The sequence below is a fragment of the Bos indicus x Bos taurus genome, chromosome X, assembly GCF_003369695.1.
Source record: "Bos indicus x Bos taurus breed Angus x Brahman F1 hybrid chromosome X, Bos_hybrid_MaternalHap_v2.0, whole genome shotgun sequence".
In the NCBI taxonomy this organism is placed as follows: Eukaryota; Metazoa; Chordata; class Mammalia; order Artiodactyla; family Bovidae; genus Bos; species Bos indicus x Bos taurus.
The window spans coordinates 95265287-95280791 of NC_040105.1; positions in this window are offsets into that span (position 1 = coordinate 95265287).

Consider the following 15505-nt stretch of genomic DNA (forward strand, 5'->3'; position numbering starts at 1 on the left):
TTTCCATTGTTTCCCCATCTATTTGCCATGAAGTGATGGGACTGGATGCCATAATCTTAGTTTTCTGAATGTTGAGCTTTAAGCCAGCTTTTTCACTCTCCTCTTTCACTTTCATCAAGAGGCTCTTTAGTTCCTTTTCGCTTTCTGCCATAAGGGTGGTGTCATCTGCATATCTGACATTATTGATATTTCACCTGGCAATCTTGATTACAGCTTTTGCTTCATCCAGTCCAGCATTTCACATGATGTACTTTGCATATAAGTTAAATAAGCAAGATGACAGTATATAGCCTTGACATACTCCTTTATCAGTTTTGAACCAGTCCAGTTCTTACTGTTGCTTCTTGACCTGCATACAGATTTCTCAGAAGGCAGGTAAGGTGGTCTGGTATTCCCATCTCTTCCAGAATTTTCCACAGTTTTTTTGTGATTTACACAGTCAAAGACTTTAGCATAGTCAATAAAGCAGAAGAAGATGTTTTTCTGGAATTCTCTTGCTTTATCTATGATCCAACAGATGTTGGCAATTTGATCTCTGGTTCCTCTGACTTTTCTAAATCCAGGTTGAACATCTGGAATTCTCACTTTGCCTGCTGTTGAAGCCTGGCTTGGAGAATTTTGAGCATTACTTTGCTAGCGTGTGACATGAGTGCAATTGTGCAGTAGGTTGAACATTCTTTGGCATTGCCTTTCTTTGGGATTGGAATGAAAACTGACCTTTTCCAGTCCTGTGGCCACTGCTGAATTTTCCAAATTTGCTGGCATATTGAATGCAACACTTTCACAACATCATCTTTTAGGATCTGAAATAGCTCAGGTGGAATTCCATCACCTCCACTAGCTTTGTTCATAGTAATGATTCCTAAGGCCCCCCTGATGTTACACTCCAGGATGTCTGGCTCTAGGTGAGCAATCACACCATCGTGGTTATCTGAGTCATTAAGACCTTTTTTGTGTAGTTCTTCTGGGTATTTTTGCCACCTGTTCTTAATATCTTCAGCTTCTGTTAGGTCCATACCATTTGTGTCCTTTATTGTGCTCATCTTTGCATGAAATGTTCCCTTGGTGTCTCTAAATTTCTTGAAGAGATCTCTAGTCTTTCCCTTTATATTGTTTTCCTCTTTTTCTTTGCATTGATCACTGAGGAAGGCTTTCTTATCTTTCATTGCTATCCTTTGGAACTCTGCATTTAGATGGATATACCTTTCCTTTACTCCTTTGCCTTTCACTTCTCTTCTTTTCCCAGCTACTTGTAAGGCCTCCTCAGACAACCATTTTGCCTTTTTGCATTCCTTCTTCTTGGGAATGGTTTTGATTACAACCTCCTGTACAGTGTTACTAACCTCCATCCATAGTTTTTCATGCACTCTGTCTATCAGATCTAATTCCTTGAATCTATCACTTCCATAGTATAATTGTAAGGGATTTGATTTAGGTCATACCTGAATGGTCTAATGGTTGTCCCTACTTTCTTCAATTTAAGTCTGAATTTTGCCATAGAGAGTTCATGATCTGAGAAACAGTCAGCTCCTGGTCTTATTTCTGCTGACTGTGTAGAGGTTCTCCATGTTTGGCTGCAAAGAATATAATCAATCTGATTTCAGTATGGACCATATGGTGATGTCCATATGTAGAGTCATCTCTTGTGTTGTTGGAAGAGGATGTTTGCTATGACCGGTGCGTTTTCTCGGCAAAACTCTGTTAACCTTTGCCATTCTTCATTTTGTACTCCAAGACCACCTCCTGTTACTCCAGGTATCTCTTGACTTCCTAATTTTGCATTCCAGTCCCCTATGATGGAAGGGACATCTTTTTTTTTTTTTTTTTTTTTTGGTGTTAGTTCTTCATAGAACCGTTCAACTTCAGGTTTTTTGGCATTAGTGGTTGGGTCATAGGCTTGGATTACTGTGATATTGAATGGTTTGCCTTGGAAACGAACAGAGATAATTCTGTCGTTTTTGAGATTGTACCCAAGTACTGTATTTTGGACTCTTGTTGAGTATGAGGGCTACTTCATTTCTTCTAGGGGATTCTTGCCCACAGTAGTAGATATAATGGTCATCTGAATTAAACTCACCCATTCTGGTCCATTTTAGTTCATGGATTCCTAAAATGTCACTGTGTCCTGTTTGACCACTTCCAATTTACCTTGATTCATGGATCTAATATTCCAGATTCCTATACAATTTTGTTCTTTACAGCATCAGGCTTTACTTCCATCACCAGTTACATCCACAACTGGTCATTGTTTGTGTTTTGGCTCAGCCTCTTCATTCTGATTCCTTCAATGGAGAGCAAATGTACATATATTATCATTTCTTATGAGTTCCATTATGTAAGTTTACATGCCGGGGGTGGAGGGAAACCTGGAATAACAACAAAATCTAACTATTTATACCTGGTTCTTTTTTTTTTTACATGATTAAAGGAATGAATGAATAAGGTACAAGGCCCTAGGTATTGAAAAACCAATCCCTCATCTTTCAAATGTAAGTTGAGAACTAAATTTTAGTTCTGTGGATAGCCTTTGCCACCAGGAATTTTATTCATGCAAAAATCTCTTGAAAGGAATGGATAGTCTTCAAGATATTTCCACTGTGGTAGAAATAATGCATTGCATTTGAGTAGGTCCCTTCTTCAATCAGGGCTTCCCAGGTGGTGCTAGTGGTAAGGAACCTGCCTATCTGTGGATGAGACATAAGAGACACAGGTTCGATCCCTTGGTCAGGAAAAGCCCCTGGAGGAGATTCCATGAAGGAGAGCATTGCAACCCATTTCAGTATTCTGTGGTCCAGGAATTGGCTGGTGTAAACTTTAACTGGTATGACGCATATGGTGTATCATTAACATACAGATACTCACACAACACCTTAGAGGTAATGTGCTTTTCCTGGGGTGTTGTGTACATATATGTTAATGACAATAATGTAATATGCTTTTTCTGTTCACAATAGAACTCAATCTGGGAGATGTATTTTATGTTCCTCAAGCACCAAGAGATCGGAGGCTTGGTGTGCTGCGGTTCATGGGGTCGCAAAGAGTCGGACACGACTGAGCGACTGAACTGAGCACCAAGAGGTGTAGCAATTAGAGCAGAAAAGCAGGATTGAGGGCAAGGTAGGATTTCTTAATTGTCTTCCATGTGCCAAGCACAATGTTAAACACTTTATGGCATCTCATTTCACCATTTTCATTCATATTTCCTAAAGGAAACTTTCAGAGATAAAGTCATTTGCTCAAGGTTACACAACTGTATAGCAGCAGCCTACCTTTTACATCATTATTTTCATTACCCTGAAACACTTTGTGTTACATTTATCATATTTTCTTTTATTGCTCTTTTGCCATTGGTGAGTGTTTGGTAAATATCTACTGGTTAATGAGTCGACAAAGATGAGGAAATTAATTTGTTGAATGCCAGGAATTGGCCAGAAATTAGATGCTGCCATTAAAAAACAAAATACGATTAGATTCTTTTCTCTTGCTTTTCCTGTAGATCTCCAAAACAGGCACAAAAAATCCAAATGAGGATTGTATTTTCCAATTATATCTATATTATCTTTTCCTAATAACTTCAAAACAACTCTTGTATGGGAAGTGACTAAAAAAATAACCTCAAGCAAAGGAACGGATTTAAAAACCAAATTATTTCCAAGAAAATGAGAATAGTCAGAACATAATTTTCCTCTCACACAGCAGGCACTGGATGCTAGTGATTTTCCCTAGTTCTGTAGAAAACAGGAGACTTGTTATTTCAGGTGACCTTAGTATTACATCAACAGACTTCAGTAAATAACATTAATAACAAGAGTTAATGATGACCTTGTTCCCAACAGAGTTCCTTCTTTTCTTCCTATTAGTACATCAGAGTAAGCAACATAATGCAATTTTCTTTTTGTTTTGTTAAACTTTTCCATCTATACTTAAACGAAATCTTTGGCTTTAACAGAGTTCCTTCCTTTCTTCCTACCCTTCTGAAAACCTAGAGGGTTTTCCCAGCTGGGATCTTGTGGTTTGCCACAGTACTCCAGAACAGCTGTGAAGGCTCCCCAGTTTCAACCTGGTGATCAATTTGGGCCTGTAGAAGGGAACCAATTCACCCAGTGTCCTATCATCGGTGATGCCTCTGACCATGGAACCCAGGAAACTCTCCTGACACTTACCCCAGCGTCTTTGCCAGCAGATCAGTCATTGTGCTTCTTGTAATATATTGTCCTTCTGGATCTCCAAGAATATCACAGACACTTAGCTTATGTGCACACTACAATCTGTAGTAGATCAGACACTGGGACCCAGTTAGACCTCCTAATCTTCACTCCATTTGCCCTTTGTGCAAACCTATGTCATAGATTTTTGTCTAGTATCTGGTTTTTCTAGGGCTTAGAGGATATCATAGATAGCCAGCCCATGTGTATTCTTGAGATTCACCTAGAGCAGTGGTTTTCAAACTTATGGTCTCAGAAGACGTTTGTACTTTTAAGAACTATTGAGAATCCCAAGGAGCTTTAGTTTATATGTGGGTTATATCGATCAACATTTACCATATTATTAAGTAAAACTGAGAAAAAATTAAATATTTTAACTTTGGGACTCATCAGCAAATAAAACTCACTGTTTATCCTAACAGTCTTGTCCTATGTATTATATTTTTCAACTTGCCTTACAAGAAATGCTAAAGGGAACTCTTCAGTTAGAAATAAAAAGATGCTAATTAATATCATAAAAACATATGAGCATAGGTGTAAAACTCACTACTAAAGGTAAATATGTGATCAAAGTCAAATTCTCTAACATTGGAATGGTATTGTGTAATTCACTTACAATTGAAGCATAAAAGACAATGTGTTAAAAATAATCATGACTACTATAATTTATTATTGGATACGTAATATAAAACATAGGTAAATTGTAACATCAATAACCTAAAACATAAGGGGGGATGGTAAAAGTGTAAAGTTTAGGAATGCTATCAAAGTTGAGTTGTTATAGCCTAAAATAGGATGTTATAAGATATTTTATGAAAGCTCATACACCAAAAAAAAAAAAAAAAAAACCCAAAAACCTGTAGTAGTTACACAAAAGATAAAGGAGTCAAAGCACAAAGCTAAAAATGTCATTATATCACAAAGAAAGATAGCAAGATAAGAAGTAAGGAATAATGGACCTACAAAGCAGACTTTATTTTCTTGGGCTCCAAAATAACTGCAGATGGTGACTGCAGTCATGAAATTAAAAGACACTTGCTCCTTGGAAGAAAAGCTATAACAAATCTAGATAGCATATTAAAAAACAGAGACATTACTTTGCCAACAAAGGTCAGTATAGTCAAGGCTATGGTTTTTTCCAATAGTCATGTATGGATGTTAGAGTTGGGCCATAAAGAAGGCTGAGTGCCAAAGAATTGATGATTTTGAACTGTAGTGTTGGAGAAGACTCTTCAGAGTCCCTTGGACTGCAAGGAGATCAAGTCAGTCAATCCTAAAGGAAATCAATCCTGAATAGTCATTGGAAGGACTGATGCTGAAGCTGAAGTTCCAGTTCTTTGGCCACCTGATATGAAGAGCCAATTCATTAGAAAAGACCTTGATGCTGGTGAAGATTGAAGGCAGGAGGAGAAGGGGATGACAGAGGATGAGATGGCTGGATGGCATAACCGACTCAATGGACATGAGTTTGAGCAAGCTCTGGGAGATGGTGATGGACAGGGAAGCCTGGCATGCTGCAGTCCATGTGGTTACAAGTAGTTGGACACTACTGAGAGACTAAACAACAACAATAAGTCTTTAGCTAACAATCATCACTTCAAAGGTAAATGAATTAAATTAGCCAATCAAAAAATAGAATGACTGAATACCAGATAACAAAACAGAGTTCAACAATATGCTACATACTAAAGACTCACTTTAGCTTAAAGACACATGTAGACTGAGAGTAAAGATTCAATCAAATAGTAATCAAAAGAATGCAGGGGCGACTTTAATCAGACAAAACAGGCTTCGAGCTAAAAATGGTGAAAAGAAACAAATAAGGTCATTATATAATGATAGTCAGTCTATCAAGAAGATATAACAGTTTCATCCACCTCATTAGAAATAACCCTGTGTACGAGACAGCAAAAGAGACACTGATGTATAGAACAGTCTTATGGACTCTGTGGGAGAGGGAGAGGGTGGGAAGATTTGGGAGAATGGCATTGAAACATGTAAAATATCATGTATGAAACGAGTTGCCAATCCAGGTTCGATGCATGATACTGGATGCTTGGGGCTAGTGCACTGGGACGACCCAGAGGGATGGTATGGGGAGGGAGGAGGGAGGAGGGTTCAGGATGGGGAACACATGTATACCTGTGGCGGATTCATTTTGATATTTGGCAGAACTAATACAATTATGTAAAGTTTAAAAATAAAATAAAATTAAAAATAAAAAAAAATAAAATAAAAAAATAAAAAACAGGCAAGACTGAACAACAGTGTTTTAGAGCACATGCTTGGAGAAGTCAAGAAAATGGTTACCTTTGGGAGAATAAAGGAGACAATAATTGAGAGGAAAAAAAAAAAAGAAGATATAACAATTGTAAATATTTCTGTCCCCAATATCATAGCACCATAGTATATAAAACAAACACTAATGAAACTAAGGGGCTTCCCTGCTGTCTAAGATGGTAAAGAATCTGCCTGCAATGCGGGAGTCCCTGGATTCGATCCCTGGGTTGGGAAGATCCCCTGGAGAAGGGCATGGCAACCCATTCCAGTCTTCTTGCCTGGAGAATTCCATGGACAGAGGAGCCTGGCAGGTTATGGTCCATAGGGTCACAGACAATTGTGCATGACTGAAACTGAAGGGACTTAGCATGCACTACAAAACTAAAAAGGGAAGTAAATGGCAATGCAATGATAGTTAGGGACTTTAATACCCAAACTCTGGACAATAGATAGATCATCCAGACAGAAAATCAATAAGGAAACAATTGATTTGAACAACACTGAAGACTAGAGGTCCACAACCCCTGGGCCATGACCCAGTACAGGTACAGGTCCATGGCCTCTTAGAAACCGGGCTTCACAGCAGGAATTGAATGGCAGACTAGAGAGGGAGTTCAGTTCAGTTGCTCAGTCGTGTCTGACTCTGCAACCCCATGGACTGCAGCATGCCAGGCCTCCATGTCCATAACCAACTCCTGGAGTTTACCCAAACTCATGTGCATTGAGTCAGTGATGCCACACAACCATCTCATCTTCTGTCATCCCCTTCTCTTCCTGCCTTCAATCTTTCCCAGCATCAGGGTCTTTTCAAATGAGTCAGCTCTGGCCAAAGTATTGGAGTTTCAGCTTCAACATCAGTCCTTCCAATGAACACTCAGGACTGATTTCCTTTAGAATGGACTGTTTGGATCTCCTTGCAGTGAGAAGCTTCATCTATATTTATAGTCACTTCCCATCACTTGCTTTACCACCTGAGCTCTGCCTCCTGTCAGATCAGCTGTAGCATTAGATTCACATAGGAGTGTGAACCCTAATTCTAAAGTCAAGGTGGAATATTTTGAGATTGCCACAAAATAGAAATAAAGTGTACAATAAATGTAATGTGCTTGAATCATCCTGAAACCATCCCCACTCCTGCCCCAGTCCATGGAAATGTTGTCTTCCATGAAACCAGCCCCTGGTGCCAGAAAGGTTGGGGATTGCTGCTATAGACAAATACTACCTAACAGACGTATATAGAACATTTCATCCAACAACAGCAGAATACACAGACTTATCACACTCACATGTAATATTTGTTGGATAATATGTTATCCTACAAAATAAGTCTTAGCAAATTTTAGAAAGATTGAAATCTTATCAAGAATATTTTTCTGAACACAATGGTATGAAACCAAAAATCAATAACAGTAGAACTAGGAAATTCACAAATACATGGAAATTAAACAACACTCTCCTGAACAACAAATGTATTAGCCAAGAAAAAAAAAAAAGGACCTAAATAATAAAACAAAATTATCAATCAAAATTCAGACATTATGACTGACACCATGAAAATATTGGGTTGGCCAAACAGCCTATTCAATTTTAAGTAAATATAAAATACATATATTCACCCAGCACTTTATTGAAAAATGTATTTACCATTTTGTTCTACTATCTTCTGCCAGTTTTCAGGTAACTTCATAATTCTTCCCAAAACTTTTTGTCTTTTTGAGCAAAGAACTGTTCCAAGTGCCTTTTGCAGTCTTCCAGGGAATTGGAATTTTATTCCATTCAGAGAATTTTTTAAAGAACAAAATAAATGGACATCTGAAGGTGCAATGTCTGGTGAATATGGCAGAGGAATCAGAACTGCCAGCCAAGCTGTAACAGTTTTTTCCTGTTCATCAAAGAAATATAGTTTTGTGGTATCCTGATGGAAGATTATTAATTTACTGTTGACTAATCCCAGATATTTTTCATAGAGTGCTGCTTTCAGTTGGTCTAATTGGGAGCACTACTTGTTGAAATTAATTGTTTGGTTTTCTGGAAGTAGCTCATAATAGAGGATTCCCTTCCAATCCCACCATATACACAACATCATCTTCTTTGAATTAAAACCTTGGCCTTTGGTATGGTTGGTGGTGGGTTCATTTTGCTTGCCTCATGGTCTCTTCTGTTCCATATTATTGTACAGTATTCACTTTTCATCTCCTGTCATAATTTGTTTTAAAAATGGAATGTTTTCATTGTGTTTAATTGGAGAAGGAAATGGCAACCCACTCTAGTATTCTTGCCTGGAGAATCCCATGGACGAAGGAGCCTGGTAGGCTACAGTTCACTAGGTCGCAAAGAGTCAGACATGACTGAGTGACTTCACTTTAACTTTCATTATGCATGTGGAAATATGGTCAAGAAGGTTTTTTTTCACTTAACTTATGTGGAATCCAAACACCAAAGTGATTAGTGTAGTCAAACTAGTGCAAGTGGTTTTTGACGCTTGATTTGGAAATTCTGAGTATGTTGGCTATCTCCTGCATGGTATAATGCTGATTGTCCTCAATTAATGTCTTGATTTGAATGCTATCAATTTCAACTAGTCTACCCGACTATGGAACATTGTCCAGTGAGAAATCTCCAACACAAAACTTTTAAAACCACTTTTGACATGTTCAATCAGTCACAGGACCTTCTCTGTACACTCACAAATCCTGTTTTCCATTGCAGTTGTGTTTTTACCATTGTTGAAATAATAAAGCATGATATGCTGAACATGTTGCTTTTCTCTTCCATCTTCAATATTAAAATGGCTACACAAAAATTCACCAGTTTTGACAAGTTTTTTTTTTTTAATGCATGCTGATATGACAGCTGTCACAATACAATCTAACAAAATTGTTTCAAATGAAGTTAAAGACAAGTAAGTACTACTGGAGCCATCTTACAGAAAAAAATGAACAAACTTTTTGACAACCCAATACAAATGGTCATAAGAGACTACTATGAACAACTATACTCCAACAAACTAGACAACCTAGAAGAAATGGGTAAATTCCTAGAAGCATACACCCTACCAAGACTGAATTGGGAAGAAAGAGAAAATCTGAACTGACCAATAACAAGTAAGAACATTAAATCATTCCAAAGAACATCCCTGGACCAGGTATCTTCACTGGTGAATTCTACCAAACATTTAAAGAGGAATGAATGCCCATCGATCTCAAACTCTTTCAAAAAATTGAAGAGGAGAGAAGAAATTTATGAGGCCAGCGTTACCCTGATACCAAAGCCAGATATGGACATTACAAGAAAAGAAAACTAAATGTCAATATTCATAAAGAATATAGATGCAAAGATTCTCAACAAAATACTAGCCAGCCAAATTCAGCAACACATTAAAAGGATCATTCATCATGATCAACTTGGATTCATCCCTGGGATACAAGGATGAGTCAAGAAGTGCAAATCAATAAAAGTGATACATGACATTAGTAGAATGAACGATAAAGGTCATATGATCATAATAGACACAGAAAAAGCATTTGACAAAATTCAATATCCCTTTATGATAACAACTCTCAGTAAATCAATATAGAAGAATCACTTGTTGTTGTTGGTTAGTCACTGTATCCACACATAAAAAAGACATATACGACAAGCCCACAGTTAACATCATATTTAACACTGAAAGTTTGAAACCTTTTCCTTTAAGATCAGAACAAGGCACTCTTACTAATCCTATTCAACATAGCCTTGGAATTCCTAGCCAGAGCAATCAGGCAAGAAAAAGAAACAAATGGCATCATAATCATCTCTATTTTCAGAGGATATAATTTTTATACAGAAAATCCTAAAGAATCCATGAAAAATTGTTATACCTAATCAATGAATATCATATAGTTGCAGGATACAAAATCGACATACAAAAATTCAGTAGCATTTCTATATACTAAAAACACAAATTATCTGAAAATAAAACAATCCCATTTTCAATAGCATCAGAAAAAATATTAAGAAATAATTTTAACTAAGGAGTTAAAAGATTTCTAAACTGAAAAATGTAAGACATTAATGAAAGAAAATAAGGAAGACACAAATAAGTGGGAAAATATTGCATGTTCATGATTGGGAAGAATTAATTTTGTGAAAATGTTCATATTACTCAAAGCCATCTATAGATTCAATGTAATCCATATCAAGATTCCAATTACTTTTTTTTTTACAGAAATAGACTAAACAATCCAAAATTTGCATGGAATGACAAAAGACCCCAAATAGCTAAGACAGTATTGAAAAAGAATAATAGAGCTGAAGGCATCACACATTATGATTTCAAACTAATTAGAAAGCTATAGTTTATAGCTATAGACTATAGTTAATATTACTAAATTGGATATTTGAAAGACTTTCAGAGATTAGATCTTAAACATAGTAATCCAAGAAAAAAAATCTTGTAACCATTTGTTGTTCAGTTGCTCAGTCATGTCTGACTCTTTGTGACCACATGGACTGCAGCACGTCAGGCTTCACTATCTCCCAGAGTTTGCTCAAACTCATGTCCATTGAGTCAGTGATGCCATCCAACCATCTCATCCTCTGTCATCCCCTTCTCCTCCTGCCCTCAGTCTTTCCCAGCATCAGGGTCTTTTCTAACGTTTCGGCTCTTCGCATTAGGTGGCCAAAGTATTGGCGCTTCAGCTTCAGCATCAGTCCTTCCAATGAATATTCAGGACTGATTTCCTTTAGGATTGACTGGTTTGATCTCCTTGCAGTCCAAGACACTCTCAAGAGTCTTCTCCAACACCACAGTTCAAAAGCATCAATTCTTCGGCTCTCAGCCTTCTTTATGTATGATCCAACTTTCACATTCTTACATGACTACTGGAAAAACCATAGCTTTAACTAGATGGACCTTTGTCAGCAAAGTAATATCTCTGCTTTGTAATGTTTTCTAGGTTTGTCATAGTTTTTCTTCCAAGAAGCAAACGTCTTTTAATTTCATGGCTGCAGTCACCACTCACAGTGATTTTGGAGCCCAAGAAAACAAAATCTGTCACTGTTTCCATTGTTTCCTCATCCATTTGCCATGAAGTGATGGGGCCATATGCCATGATCTTAGTTTTTTTAATGTTGAGTTTTAAGCCAGCTTTTTCATTCCCCTGTTTCACCCTCATCAAAAGGCTCTTTAGTTCCTCTTTGCTTTCTGCCATAAGGGTGGTGTCATATGCATATCCAAGGTTATTGATTTTTCTCCCAGCAATCTTGATTCCAGCTTGTGTCTCATCTAGCCTGGCATTTTGCATGATGTACTCTGCATATAAGTTAAACAAGCAGGGTGACAATATATAGCCTTAACATATTCCTTTCCCAATTTTGAACCAGCCCATTGTTCCATGTCTGGTTCTAACTGTTGCTTCTTGACCTGCATACAGATTTCTCAGGAGGCAGCTGAGGAAGGTGGTCTGGTATTCCCATCTCTTTAAGAGTTTTCCACAGTTTGTAGTGATCCACACAAAGACTTTATATGGCTTTGTAACCATATAAGGTGACTAGTGTTAACTAGATTTATTGTAGTCATCATTTCACAGTGTATATACAAATATCAAATCATTATGTTGTACACCTGAAAGTTATATGAAAATTTATGGAATTTTAAAAATATGTATTTGTATATACATATATGTTTATACATATATATGTTTATACAACAACAAAAACTATAGTAATCAAAACAGTATAGTACTGGCATAAAAACAAATAAATGGCTCAATGGAACAGAAATGAGGGCCCAGAAATAAACCCACACATATACAGTCAACTAATATTTGACAAGGGAGCCAAGAATACTCAATAGTGAAAAGATAGTCTCTTCCATAAATGGTATTATTGCTAGAAAAATTGTATATTCACATGCAAAAAGATAAAACTAAACCACTGTCTTACATCATTCTCAACAATTTACTCAAAATGGATTAAAGACTTAAATACAAGAACTGAAACCATAAAACTCCTAGAATCAATCATAAGGAGAAAAGCTTCTTAACAGGAGTCTTGGTAATGTTGATTTTTTTAATATGTCACCTAAAGCACAAGCAAGAAAATAAAAATAAACAAATGGGACTATATCAAACTGAAAGACTTCTGCACAGCTAAAGAAATGGTCAACAGAATGAAAAGGCAATCTAAGGAATGGGAGAAAATCTTTGCAAATCATATATCTGAGAAGAAGCTGGTATCAAACTATATGAGGGACTCATACAACTCAATAGCAGAAAACAAACAAAAACCAATAATCTAAATAAAAATGGGCAAAGGAGCTGAGTAGATATTTTTTCAAAGAAGATATCCATATGGTGAACAGGTACATGTAAAGGTGCTCAACAGTTATCACTAAAACACAAATCAAAACCACAAATAAGATGTCATTTCACTGTTAAAATGACTATCATCAAAAACACAAGAGATAAAAAAATGCTGGCAAAAATGTGGAGAAACGTGAACCCTTATGCACTGTTGGTAGGAGTATGAATTGTTATATCCACCATGGAAAACAGTATGGACATTCCTCAAAAATTAAAAAAATAAAACTACCATATAATACAGTAATTCCACTTCTGGGCATTTAGTCAAAGGAAATGAAATCACTATCCCCAATAGATATCTGCATCCCCATGTTCACTACAGCATTATTTATGGTCTAAAGACATAGAAACAACTGAAGTGTTCACTGATAGATGAATGGATAAAGAAAGTGTGATATGCATGTGTGTATATGTGTGTGTTATTAGAATACTATTCAGCCATGAAAAAGGTAATTCTACCATTTGCAAAAACATAATTGGACTTTGAGGGCGTTATGGTAAGTAAAATAGGTCATACTCAGATAAATGCTATATGATCTCACTTACATGGGAATCTAAAAAACAAAACCTCATACATAGAACAAGTTTGTGCTTGCCAGAGGTAAGGGGTGGGGGAGATGGAATAGGATGAAAGTGGTCAAAAGGTTCAAATTTCTAGTTATAAAATAAGTATGTTCTGGAGATGTAATGTACAACATGACTTTTGTTAATAATACTATATTGCACATTTGAAATTGCTAAGAACAGATCTTAAAAATTCTCATCAAAGAAAAAAATGCATATGTGAGGTGATGAATATTAAGTAAACTTATTGTTGTAAACATTTGGTAGTATATGCATATATCAAATCATTATGCTTTCCACCTTAAATACATAAAATGCTCCATGTTGATTATATCTCAAAGTGGGGATAAAAGAATCATATTATACTGTAGTTTCATAATCCACTTTCCAAAATTAACAAGTATTTCTTATAATCTTCTCTGAAAAAAATAATACATATTCATTAAAGCAGGTTTCTGAAAATTTATTTTACATACAAATCATCTGAGCATCTTATTAAAATGCAGATTCAGTATATTAATCTGACTCTGCTGTATTTATAATAAGCTCCCAGATGATTACAGTCCATGGAACACACATTTTAAAAAGCGACTTCAGTTATTTAATGGATATAAAGTTTCAGTTTTGCAAGATGAATAAGTTCTAGAGATCTTTTGTGCAACACTGTGTCTTCTGTTAACAGTACTGTATTGTACATTTAAAATATGTTAGGAGGGTAGATTTCATGTTAAGTGTCTGTGTGAGTGCATGCTAAATTGCTTTGGTCGTGTCCAACTCTTTGCAACCTTATGGATTGTAGCCCATCAGGCTCCTCTGTACATGGGATTCTCCTGGCAAGAATACCGGAGTGGGCTGCTTTGTCCTTCTCCAAGGTATCTTCCCTATGCAGGGATCAAAGCCACGTTTCCTGCATTTCAGGCAGGTTCTTTAACAACTGAGCCACCAGCCTTTTCGCTCTCCTCTTTCACCCTCATCAAGAGGCTCTTTAGTTGCTTCTCTGCTTTCTGCCATAAGGGTGGTGTCATCTGCATACCTGAGGTTATGGATATTTCTCCCGGCAATCTTGATTCCAGCTGTGATTCATCCAGCCCAGCGTTTTGCATGATGTACTCTGCGTAGAACTTAAATAAGCAGGGTGACAATATGCAGCCTTGATGTACTACTATCCCAGTGTTGAACCAGACTGTTTTTTCATGTCTGATTCTAACTGTTGCTTCTTGTCCTGCTTGCAGTTTTTTTTTTTTTTTTTTTCATGAGACAGGTAAGGTGGTCTGGTATTCCCATATCTTTAAGAATTTTCCACACTTTGTTGTGATCCACACAGTCAAAGGCTGTAGTGTAGTCAATGAACTGGAAGTAGATTTTTTTCGGCGGGGAGGGAGATTCCGTTGCTTTTTCTATGATCCAAAGGATGTTTGCAATTTGATCTCTGGTTCATCTGCCTTTTCTGTCTGGAATTTCTCCATTCATGTACTGTTGAAGCCTAGCTTGGAGGATTTTGAGCATTACCTTGCTAGCATATGAAATGAGCACAACTGTACAGTAGTTTGAACATTCTTTGGCTTGCCTTTCTTTGAGACTGGAGTGAAAACTGATCTTTTCCAGTCCTGTGGCCACTGCTGAGTTTCCCATATTGCTGGCATATTGAGTGCAGCACTTTAACAGCATCATCTTTTAGGATCTGAAATAGCTCAGCTGGAATTCTATCGTCTCCACTAGCTTTGTTTGTAATAATGCTTCCTAAGGCCCAGCTGACTTCACACTCCAGGATGTCTGGCTCTAGGTGAGTGACCACACCGTTGTGGTTATCTAGGTCATTAAAACCTTTTTTGTATAGTTCTTCTGTATATTTTTGTGGGCTTCCCTGGTGGCTTAGATGGTAAGGAATCTGCTTGAAATGCAGGAGACCCGAGTTCAATCCCTGGGTCAGGAAGATCCCCTGGAGAAGAGAATGGCTACCTACTGCAGTATTCCTGCCTGGCGAATTCCATGGACAGATAATGCTGGCAGGCTACAGTCTATGGGATTGCTGAGTTGAACATGACTGAGCAACTAGCACTCTGCACTATTTTACATTCCAAGCTCCCAGTGAGCTCCCAAGAGATGCCAGCA